Source organism: Carassius carassius, chromosome 20 (assembly GCF_963082965.1).
Source record: "Carassius carassius chromosome 20, fCarCar2.1, whole genome shotgun sequence".
Classification (NCBI taxonomy): Eukaryota; Metazoa; Chordata; class Actinopteri; order Cypriniformes; family Cyprinidae; genus Carassius; species Carassius carassius.
Window position 1 is genome coordinate 27,013,585 of NC_081774.1, and position 12,497 is coordinate 27,026,081.

Here is a 12,497-nt window from a genome sequence, read left to right on the forward strand (position 1 = left end):
TGATACTATAGGTCCAAAATCTAGGGAGCTGCCTATAACATTTTAATGTAAACACACTCCAGATGTGCAGGCCTTTCCAAAACGCAAGTAATGATATTATATTTACTCCTGATTTGCAGAATCGCACGTGTCCTTTTAGGACAAGGCAATCACAGAATGCACTACAAGAAGCTCAAGGAAAAATTTCACAGATTCGAGCGAAATCTATTACATTTGATACTAAAGACGCATTGATAAACATAAAATATTTTAGACAATGTTTTTGTTGTTTATTTTTAAGATTACTATGGCTTCGACAGCTTAGCAACTCTTTCTTAAAAAATACAAAAGAGGATATTTTGAAGAATTTTGGAAACAAAATTGTTTTTACAGTTCTTTATATTCCACTGTACTTCCATTGTCATGAGGGTACTACATGAGGGTAACTGATGACAGAAAATATCCATGTATCACATAATACTTTCCTTACAAGTGACATGAAAGATAAAGTTTTTCAAGTCAGTAATTTAATTTTGATTTTAAAATGTATTCATAAATGAAATGACATACTGTAAAGATATACTTAAGTCCCACTTAGGTGGGTCAAAAAATCACACTGGAATTTAACTAACATAAATTTAAACTAAGATGCAGTTTCATTTAATTGGAGTTAACATGCAATTAAGAGTTTAAAAACATTATAATCAGCTCTCTTTTTAGAAAGTATTTTTAAGTATACTTATTTTTCACAAAGAAAATTCCAGCAAATCTTTTTTGAACTTTTCTTCTTGGCAGAACTACCTGTCCACACCTATTCAAGTTCTTCGGTCAGTTCCTGGTGGTTTTCAAGATCCAACACTATGATGCAGCTGCTCTTCATCTTTGATTCAGTAGTTCTTACTCGGATCTAGACCCAAAGTCCCACAGGATTTTAGCCTTGGTTTTCAACCACTTTCTGTGGAGTATCCTATTTGGACTTGAGAGTTTTCAGCAGCGCAGATGTTCCTGTACTCAGTCCTGCTGACTTCAGTCAGCTCGTCAGTGAATGCTGTTCCTGCATCTTGCATCCTGCTCTTTGGAGCAGGATTGACCCTGGGGATTCACTGTACACTCTCCATCTCGGGTTGTTTTGTGTTGTAGACCTTTCTATTGATCGGGTACAAAGTTCTCATGCTGCTATGATTAGCACCCCTGTTCTTTTCCTCAAGCCTGACATTTACAACAGCTCATGGGATTTTGCTATAGGTTCCACTTTCTCCTCATCAGTTTCTCCAGTTGTTCCACCAAGTGTAGATTAAATAACATTTCTTAAATGTATTTGAGTGATCTGAGATAGCTTCAATAGCTGTTATTGGCATCAATCCTGTATGATTGATAATGACAGCATTATATATAAAGTGTAATTATGACAGTGAGTGGTTCCAGGAACATTTTGAATGATCTCAGCAGAGTTGATGGTGTCAGTAAATGGCTAATAAAATGCATAAATATATATTTTTTTCAAGAATATTAAAGGCTCCGTTAAGCAGAGCTCCATCCATGGTGTTCACTTTATCTGAAAGAAAATCAGATTTTTTTATATATATTCCATATAAAGCCTTGGTGGTCTGTAAATCATGTTATCACTAAAGCCATTAGCTATTCTTTATAAAAAAAACTCTCAAAGTCCTGGACCAGAAGCCTAACAGTTCACATCATTGCATTATTCTTAAAAACCATAAACTGTTAAGCTGGGAAGATGTTATCAAATATAAAAACATCTGCCTGGTCTACACAATTTTGCATAATACCGCTGCTGCTCCATTTAATTCATTTGTAATCCGACGTAATAATGGCAGTCAGATCACTAGAAGCACCACACGAGGTGACCTTCTAATCCCATTCAGGAAAAGCACATTTGGTCAATTATCATTTTCTGTTACAGCAATACAAAACTGGAACTCACTGCCCACTATAATTAAAGACATACATACATATTCCACCTTTGCAACACACCTTAAAAACTGGCTGTCCGACAATTATAACTGCATACATTAATCTGAAAGTTGTGATGTGTATTTGATGTGACATGGTCATGCTGCTGCCATTAGATTTTTCTGCTGTCTGTTTCAATGTTAGGTTTTGTCTGTGTTATTATCGTGTATGTTGTTTTGTACTGTTTTAATGCATAAACTGCTTATATGCCTTTGCAATTTCTGCTTGTTTGTTTGTGCTTGTCTCATTTGTGTGCCACATGTTTGTATGTCTTATTCCATCTTGCTTATCCCTGTTGTAAATATAATTGTATTGTTTTTTATTTGTTGTATGCCGTTTAACAACTGGCCAGGGACTACAGCTGGAAATTAGCCGTAGAGACTAAAGCTGCTCTTTTCATTAAAAGGGATTGTCCATGTTATTATAAACTAATAAACTCAAACTCAAACTTAAATATTGACCCGCACTGATTTTTTTCTTACATCTGTCAGTGTCACACTGAAAATAAGCACTGATTGATTTAGTGTCCTGATTTCTGTGTAACACCAATGCCACAATTAGTAGCAGCAACACTACCATCTACCTCCTTGAATGAGGGACATGCTTATATAGCCTGAGGAAGCAGATTCATTAAGGCCAGTATTTAAGCTAGGTTTCAGACTAATAAAATAAAATAAAATCTACTTACAAGCATCATTTGGGTTGCTTTGCTGCCATTCAAAAATCCTCTATATTGTGAGCTCATGGGACAGTTAATAAAATGTCCAAGAGATGCACACTTGAGAATTTTACTCAGTAGTAGATAGTCCAGAAGCTTTTGCCTACTGTTTTATGAATACTGTGAATTTGTACTTGTACTACTATTTACTATATAGTAGAGAAGTGTGAGTCATTCAGTTGTCAATTTGACTGATTAATTCATTCAGGAACAAAGCAAGTGACTGTATAATAATGAGTGACTGAATAATTAACTTAACTGATTTGTTCAGAAAGCCATATTCATTCAGTTAATGCCCAGATATGCAATGGTCTCTATACTCGCTCATTCGCAAAATACAGCAAAAACTCACAATAATGTCAGTATTGTGTTTAAAATGTAAGTCATTTTATATTAAAGGTGCAATAGGGATTGTCTTCAGAAACATTTTTTGTTATACTGGTTGATAGTCCCTTCACATCCCGATAGCAATCATTAAGTTAAGTGGTTTAAATTTATTTATCTATATTTATATATTCTGTGGAAGACGTAGGACCAAGAAATGTACTTTAGGGTGACCATATGAGCCATTTTCCCAGGACGCGTCCTTGCCAGGATTTCTATATTGCCTAAAACATCCAAAGTAGTTTGACCAATAACATGCAGGTATGTTACATAATCAACCAGTCGTGGCGTGTGAGAAGGTGAGATCTACAGAGAACGATCAAAGCAATGCAAATACACATACATGTTAGGTGTTTGTACGTTCATTCAACTTGAAGCGTCGCTGCGAACTGATCATTGTATGACACCAAAGTACCAAGAGAGTGATTTGAATGCATAAGGAGCCGTCTGCTCTGCTTTCTATAGCTCTTATGAATGTAGGGCTGCAACTAACGATTATTTTTATAATCGATTAATCTGTCGATTATTTTTGCAATTAATCGATTAATCGGTTTATGTACTTATATTTTAGTTTTTTTCCATTTTTTTTCCCCAAGTAAATTATTAATAAAGGGTCTTTATCATTCAGCATAGATTTTTAAGAGATTTTAACCATTTTGCATTGTCATATCCTCATCAAAAATATACCTGGAGTTGTTTTATTATGTGTTAGTGATCCTTTGTCGAACTCTTCTGCAATCAAAACACTGACCCATACTCTAGCAAATTTCACAAGGAGATTTCAAATAATGTTTTCACCATGGCAGTCCTTAGAGCTCCTAAAGTAGTTTAACATCCCGAACAAAGCTTATTAAGGAATCTTTCAGAACATATTTTCACGAAGAATAAGGATAAAACAGAATAAGATTGCAGTGCGTTGTATTTTATTATTTACTGGGAAACAGCTTTATAGCTTTTGCTGTGAAATTGTAAACAATCCTTCGAATAAAGTGCCAATGGCATGAAACCTGAATGGAACTCACAATTTAAAGTAAAATCCATCAGGTTGTCCAGAAGGAAAAAAATCGGACACACACAAAAAACCTGCTGTGTGAAAAAGAGCAGTGTATACTTAGAAAAAAAAAGTGAATTTCAAATATCTTTAAACATTTACCTCTCTCATTCAGTCATAATTAGGCTGCACGACTGAATTATGAACTGGTAAACGACAAACTGATCACAGAACATGTTTGTAAAGCTTTAAATGTTAACTGTTAAAAAGCAATGTTATCAGCTTTTACGACTAAACATTTGCAAACAACATTGTACTGGAGAATCTGCACAAATAAAAGTCTTAGGGGCCGTTCACATATCGCGCCTAAAAACGCGTGGAAAACGCTAGGCGCACCGCTTTCTCCTTCTTTCCAAAGCGCTCGTGCAGAAGCGCCCCTGAGGCGTCTGCCTTTGCTAAGCAACCATGACGTGCTCTCTCCTTGAAGACGCGAAAATTTCAGCAAAGGATAAATGGATTTGCAGCTCTAAAAATCGCTTGCTACTAAATGTATTTCAAAATGGAAATCCATATACAGCTATGATCAGCTGTTCCTTCATCTTGGCTGAGCTTTTAACGTTGTTACAGGCAGTGTTCGAATTGAGTCAAAGCTCTTGGGGGGTCCCCCAACCCCCCCCCCCCAAAAAAAAACTAATAATATACATATTTGTATTTATTTATTTCATATAATAATATAATTTACTTTACTTTACTTGTGAATCTAATTTACTTTGTGTGTTTCATAACATGTTTTTGCAGCTGAGCATTTACTATGTAAAATTAAATAAAAATCTATGAAATAACAAGATGGCTCTTCTCTTCTTTCCCTTGTCCATATCTGAGAAAATAATGTAAGATGTAAGTTGTAATATTATATTTGTTGTCGTTACTGTGAATATATTTAAGAAAGCACTCCATGTTATTCATGCTACTTATTAAGGTTATTAATGGTGATATACTTTGAACAGTGCACATGTAGGCATTTTATTTCATTAAAAAAACTAATTTATCTTGAATGTAGTTACATAACCCTTTCATATTTTCAAGCAGAAGTTGTCATAGTTGGGTAAACTTCTATAGTGGTGAATGAGAGTATATGTTTAAATATATGTTTTGTCACAATAGTGTTTCTACAAGAGGGAAAAATAGAAATAATTTGATACGATTACGATGCTGATGACCATTAATCAATTTTGATCTCTTGATTCACTATCAATTCACATGAATAGGCCTACTGTACTTACTTTTCTTGGGTTAAACTCAGTATTTTCTTGCATTAATTAATATTCACTTGTGTGTGCTTATACGAGTATCTTTTTAAAATGTATAATCTAGTGTTTGATCATGTCTAAATATTTATTTAAATGCAAAACCTAAAAATAAGTAAGCAGTTATGACCTGCAATACTCTTTTGAACAACTAGAGTATGTATATTTATTAGAGTGGGTAAACAATGGCATTGCAAATGGAAATTATTATTTTTCTGGCCACAAAATGACTTTAATTTGCCTCTTTGCATTGAATTTAAAATCCTTTTCTCCACTTAACCTTAAATACTACACTAATTGTATTAGGCTATACATAATAATGGAAAATAGGATACAATTCATAACAAAAACGGTTGATCTGCATGTTTGTCTTCGGCGTAATAATCAATGCATTTGTGTCTCACGCACAATTCGTGAGAGTTAGCAACCCTGCTTTATCATCGTTTTTTTTTTGCCCATTTTTGATTGTCCGGCAGAGTTGCGCAGTGATGCGCTGCCAAGATGGCGACGGCTCGCTCTGCACACTTTAGGCTTAAAAAACTCTCTCTTTAGGAATCTACGGGTGACGTCACGGACACTACGTCCATGTTTTTATACAGTCTATGGTACTCCCACATCACGCTGAATGCTGCAGAGACGCTGTTTCGGGAAGCACGTGACATAAAACGGGGCCAGCTATTGGCTATTCGCTACTTCTCCTGCTGTACTGGCTGAGTAAAACCTCCGGTGGCTCATTACTGCCACACTTTGGTCACCGCAGATTTGAAATATGCACGAAATGAGTCGCTTATGGCAAATAAGTTATTTAGCAACGAATCGATGACTAAATTAGTTGACAACTATTTTAATAATCGATTTTAATCGATTAAATCGATTCGTTGTTTCAGCTCTATATGAATGTCATACAATGATCGATCTGCACAGCACAAACAGCCAAAATGTGGATATTTTAGGCAATATAAAAAACCTGGCAAGGACGCGTCCTATGAAAATGGCTCATATGGTCACCCTAATGTACGTTCAATCAAAACATTCGTTCCAAGCATTTTAAATAGCTTTCCTACCTGCCTGTCAACATATGTATCTGCATACCTCTGCACATCCTGTTCACCCAGACGAATATGTCATTAGCGCATTCACCCACGCTGTGCAGACAGAGCTAGAATGGTAGACAAACATCAACAACCCGGTCTTCCTTCCTGGTATTTTAGTACTTTTATAGTTTTCTCGCTGGTTAATGACGCAAGATGTATCCCAGCGGTTCCCATTTCCAGTGCTCGCGCACATATTTTGCATGTCTCGCTTAGTTAACACACCCGATTCAGATGACCAACTCGAGCTATGTGAATGAACTGTGTTCCAGTCGATATGATCCCTACACCGTGTTCATTGCTCCCTACTCCCTGAGCAGGGGTGTACTTTACTTGGGAACATGGTCTGGAATTTGGAGCCACTGATGTAGCCTATTATAGTAATGTTGTCTCTAGTATTCTGGTCTGTGAGCATAAATGCATTCAGGGGGCATGGCTTTGGACAGCGATCGCAGGGAGGGTGGAACATTCGCTTTCAGTGCTATCAGGCTAATGTTAGCATTTTCCAAGATCTCCTATTGCACTTTTAACTTTTTGTTTATTGAAGTGTTGTGTAAAATCAGTATCATATCTGGGTTACACTTTATATTGATAGTCCACTTTAGATGTTCTACTAACTTTTCAACTGTTGGAAGGAATTCTTTGATATTCTATACGAAGATATTTGGAACTGTCTTGGCCAGACGATAAAAGTCAATGGGGTCCAAAACAATAGCATCAACAACAAAAATCAAAACCGTTTGAACTTAACGCTTTAAGATTCTTTTGAAACTGCCCTCTAAACCTCATTAAATTTAAGTATTGTTTCTCTCTTCTTTCTCTGCCAAGTTGGAATCTGTTCACAGTTCTAAGTGTCAGTGTCAGTTGTTTTCTCTATATGAAAAGGTTTTTTTTTACCCAACAAAGTTGTTTTAGTTCAAATTCGCCACTAAGATCTAAGTCACCAAGATTTGTGCCAATTATTGCCAGTGATAATTTCATTCCTGGCAACCGCACACAGCTGGCTATATTAGCTTTGATGGAGCATCAGCATATGCCCTGAGGGAACCCACTGCTTTCTGAGCTTTATTGATCATCTGCCGTCCAATCTGCCGCTGACTTTTTTTGCTCGAGTGAGAATGAGAGATTGGTCAAATATTTCAGCTTTGACAGCTCACCCATTTGTTACCTTATCAGAGACACCACCTGTGTTCCCCTATTACCAAGATCACTCAAGCCTAGATGTTGAAAAATGAAGATGAGTTTTCCTTAAAATAGGACAATCTTATTACCGATGCAATTTCTCTCCAGATAAATATAGTTTACGCCTTTTAAAGTTGTAACTCGTCTTTATGGCAGTCCAGATTATACACCATGGCCTTAAATGACACATTTCCAAGTGTGCACCACGTAAAATTTCACCAGACGAGCGCTCCACCAGATGGCTGGCCATTCAGAAAATAAACACAGACCCATTATGAAAGCAACGTGTGAGTTTTAATGCTAGCTTTCCAAGTCTCGAAGGGAGCTCTAAGTATTTCCAACTGGGACAGGAGCTGCTGCTAAAGCATCAGCACAAATGAGGAAACGCAACACATTAGCGCAGTTAGCTTTCTCCTTTGCAACGTCTGACTTGTTTTTATTTGTGTGTCTCAGAGCTGTCTGCCTCTGTTTTTCAGCAGGAAATCCACTTCGAATCAGATTTGGCTGGGTGTTATTTATGGTGGTGTGGCACTTTGATGTGTCCGAAAATAGCATCGCCTCCTGTCTCCCCTTATCTAAAATGCCATTACATGCTGGCAATGAGTGTTCAACATTTATAGAAAGCTTCCCTTGAGGAAACCACACTCATCTATTTTTCAGCATGGTTCTGCTTTTATAATTAGCACAAATTAACATCAACATTTTCCACTTACAGCACACACACTGTAAGCAAGGGAATCAGAGTCATATGGCTAGCATGGCTGATCTGTCACAATTAGACGTGAAACTTATTTAACACCCATATCAATTCGCCCTAGAGAGGACGGCAATTATGTTGGTCTAATGCCTGGCCTTACGCTTGGCTTTCCACTTCTTTGGGTTTATTCAATATGCCACACGCTCGAATACTGCAAGGAATTACATACAGAGCTGCAGCTCCAGCTGGCTGCTTTGTCTTTAGTGTGATTCCCACTTAGACCTGACATGCTGAGACCACTGAGCTGTGTTAATCTCTCCCTGCTCAGACAGGCTGAATTCACAGTACAAATGCATGGTTCCTAGGGCTATACTACATCAAGTATGCCATTAGTGGATTTTTATTAATAAACGTATAAGAAATAGACAATAAGAGCCTGTTCCATTAGCCATCGAAAAGATTAATACAGTTTTTTTGGCTCTGCATTTGTAAAACTTTGCACTTCACAAAAGTAACAATTCACAGTTTTTTGGGGGGGTAATGTATTATCTAAAAATATGTATTTATTAATCCTTGATGTTGGTTAATTTTTTTTTTTATAAAATAAAAAAGTAGGCCTACAACTTCATTGTTTGTTCATGTGAATTCACAGTGCAACTGCAAAATGCAACTTTTAATTTTAAAATCTATTCATGAATATTGAAATTAACTAATTATTTTGTTTTTAACTAATGTAGTTAACTAATGCTGAAAAATGACATTATGAATCATAATTTTGTCTTGTTTTCCAGTAAAAAATATTTAAAAACTGATGTATCTATTACCTTTTTCTAAGCAAATTAACAAAAAAGAATCTAACAAATAGTAAGTTTTATGGTTGAAAGAAAGAAAGAAATTAGTTTATTTTTCAATCAGTAAGATTTCTCTTAGTTGCAACAAGGCTGCATTTAATTGATCAGAAATATTATAATGATGTGAAATATTATTATAATTTAAAATAATTGATTTCTATTGATTTTCTGCACTCCAAAAATTGCTGGGTCAAATACAACCCAGCGCTGGGTAAAATATGGACAAACCCAGCAAACCCAGCAACCAACAAACTTCTGGGCAGTAACTCAAATGCTGGGTCAAAACAACCCAATCACTGGGTTTGTCCATATTTTGCCCAGTGCTGGGTTGTATTTAAACCAGCACTTTTTAGAGTTTAAATATTTTAAAAATGTAATGTATTCCTGTGATGCAAAGCTGAATTTTCAACATCATTACTCTGCAGCCTTCAGTGTCACATGATCATTCTAATCAAAAATCATTATCAAAATCATTAGAAATCATTAGAAATCATTCCAACATGCTGATTCATTGCTCATTAAACATTTCTTATTATTATCAAAGCTGAAATCTGTTGTGCTGCATAGTATTTTTTTTGTGGAAACCAAAATCTTTTTGTCAGGATTCTTGAAAGTTAAAAAGAACGTCATGTATTTGAAATGTAAAAATAACATCCTAAATGACACCCTTGATAAGTTTCATTTCATTCGTTCAAATAACATTTGTCTACAGAAGTTTGTGAGCCCCTCAATCCACACATGGTTGGAACCCAGTGACCTTTTGTAATCATCCTTGGAAGTGAGCGCACTGTGGGAGACGCATGTTGTCAACAACATGTTGCTCTTCACTGATTCGGCACTGATCTTCATCAGAGTGAAGTGTTGATCAAAAGATGAAGTCAAAGCATCCCAATTTGTTGGCTCGGCACGGCGCCGTCCTGAATCACAAGCTTTGCTCTATTGATCAGCGCTGCGATGCTAAAGAGTTGCCGGCGTCTCAGAGCGTCCTGAGTCTGAGTCAGCATGTCGATGCATTTGATCTGTGGATGCACCTCAGGTCTTTACTCTTCATTCATTTAATAGAGATGGAAAACCTGGTCTGCTCTCAAAGGTGAAAACTGAAGATTCAGCACAAAAAGGCTCAATAGAGGTTTTCAAGCTCTTAGTCGAGCTTTATTGCTTAAAAAGTCAAAGATGAAGGGAGGAACTGTGGAAGGGAAATTGGACATTCATTATACTCACCACCAACAAAGTCAAATATCTCAAAGGTTTAAATGGTGATGTATTTGGACACGTTTATTCAGAGGTTGCTCTTTTTCCTTTGGTGAATTGTTAAGTTTCCATACAACCAAAGTACTTTAAAGTATCATAAATGTAGCCTGCATCAGTTCTAGCATTTCACCTTTAGATGGGCTCAACCCCTTTCATAACAAGAGTAACACTGTGACACAGAAGAGTGTTCTTTGTCATTACCACATCTACAAGAGATTGCAGCTTTAAATCTTGATCATCTGACAATGTTTTAAATGAAGGCTGCAACATATACTTCTGTTCCACCACATCCCAAAGTTGCTCTGTTGGATTGAGATCTGGTGACTATAGAGGCCTCATATAGTGAACTCATTATCATATTCAAGAAATCAGTTTGAGATTATTAGTAGAGATTTGTGACATGGCGTGTTATCCTGCTGGAAGTAGCACAAGATGGGTTGCGTGTGATCATAAATTGATGGACATGGTCAGCAACAACACTCAGGTAGGCTGTGGCATTTACTGTAAACAGTGCTACATTTATTGCTAAGGGTCTCAAAGTGTGCCAAGAAAATATTTCCCACACCATTACAAAACCAGCAGCTGCCTGAAACACTGGTACAATGCAGAATGGATGCATGCTGTCATGTTGTTTTCGCCAAATTCTGACCCTACCAGAAATTGAGGCTCATTAGAAAAGGTGACCTTTTTTTAAATATTATAATTGTGCAATTTTGGTGAACCCGTGCAGATTTTAGCCTCAACTGCTTTTGACATGTTTGAGTTAAGAGATGCTCTTCTGCATACCTTTATTGTAACCAATGGTTATTTGAGTTACAGTTGCTTTTCTATCAGATCAATCCAGTCTGGCTTTTCTCCTCTGACCTCTGGCATCAACAAGTCATTCTCGCCTTCAGAACTGCCGCTCACTGGATATTTTCTCTTTTTTGGACCATTCTCTGTAAACCCTAGAGATGGTCATGCATGAAAATCCGAGTAGATCAGCAGTTTCTGGATTACTCAGACCAGCCTGTCTGGCTAAAATAACCATGCCACATTCAAAGTCACTTATAACACCTTACTTCTCCATTCTGATGCTCAGTTTGAACAGCAGCAGATCATGTTGGCCATGTTTAAATGCCTAAATGCACTGACTTGCTGCCATGTGATTGGCTGCAAATTATTTCATTAATTACTCACCCTCATGTCATTCCAGACTTGTGAGACCTTTGTTCATCTTCGGAACACAAATTAATTTTTGATTTAATCGGAGAGCTTTCGTACCCTGCTTATGTTGTGAAGACTCACAAAAGAGAAGACATAGTTGAATAAAGTCTTTGTTTTTGTTGTATTTTGTGCACAAAAAGTATTCTCGTAGTTTCATAACTTTCAACATAACTTCAAAAGTTTCATAAGGTTGAACCACTGATATCACATGGACTATTTTATAAATGTCCTTACTACCATTCTGTGCCTTAAATGTGTCAGTTGCGTTGCTGTCTATGCAGAGTCAGAGAGCTCTCAGATTTAATCAAAAAGTCTGGAGATGGAACGACATGAGGTTGAGTAATTATTGACAGAATTTTCCTTTTTGGGTGAACTATCCCTTTAACACAATAACACACACAACAGCTGAGGGAGCAAAAGCAAATTTGACATATTTCTCTCTAATACATTTCTCCTCTTTTGTAAAGACATAGAAATGCCAGTGTGGATTTGTTTTCGTTTTTTCTGAAAATGTTAATGCAAAAAATAATGTTTTGAGTACTATCCATTCACCACTGTAAAAGTTTAACCAACAAGAATGACTTCCATTTTTCAAGGTGAAATTTGTCCAGAAAAATAAATATGTTCAATTTGATATTGTTTTATAAAATTCCTATTTTAAATAAAAAAAAATGCATTTATTTACATATTATAATATTATTTTAAATATATAAAAATAATAAAAAATAAAATTTGTTGAAATTATAATTTAAAAAAAATTTTTTTTTTTCTTTCCATAACAGTTTCATATTTGGTTTCATGTTATTTTCAGATTTCACTAGAAAGGATGGAGTTTAGACGAGATATGGCAAAAGCTATAGTCAGTT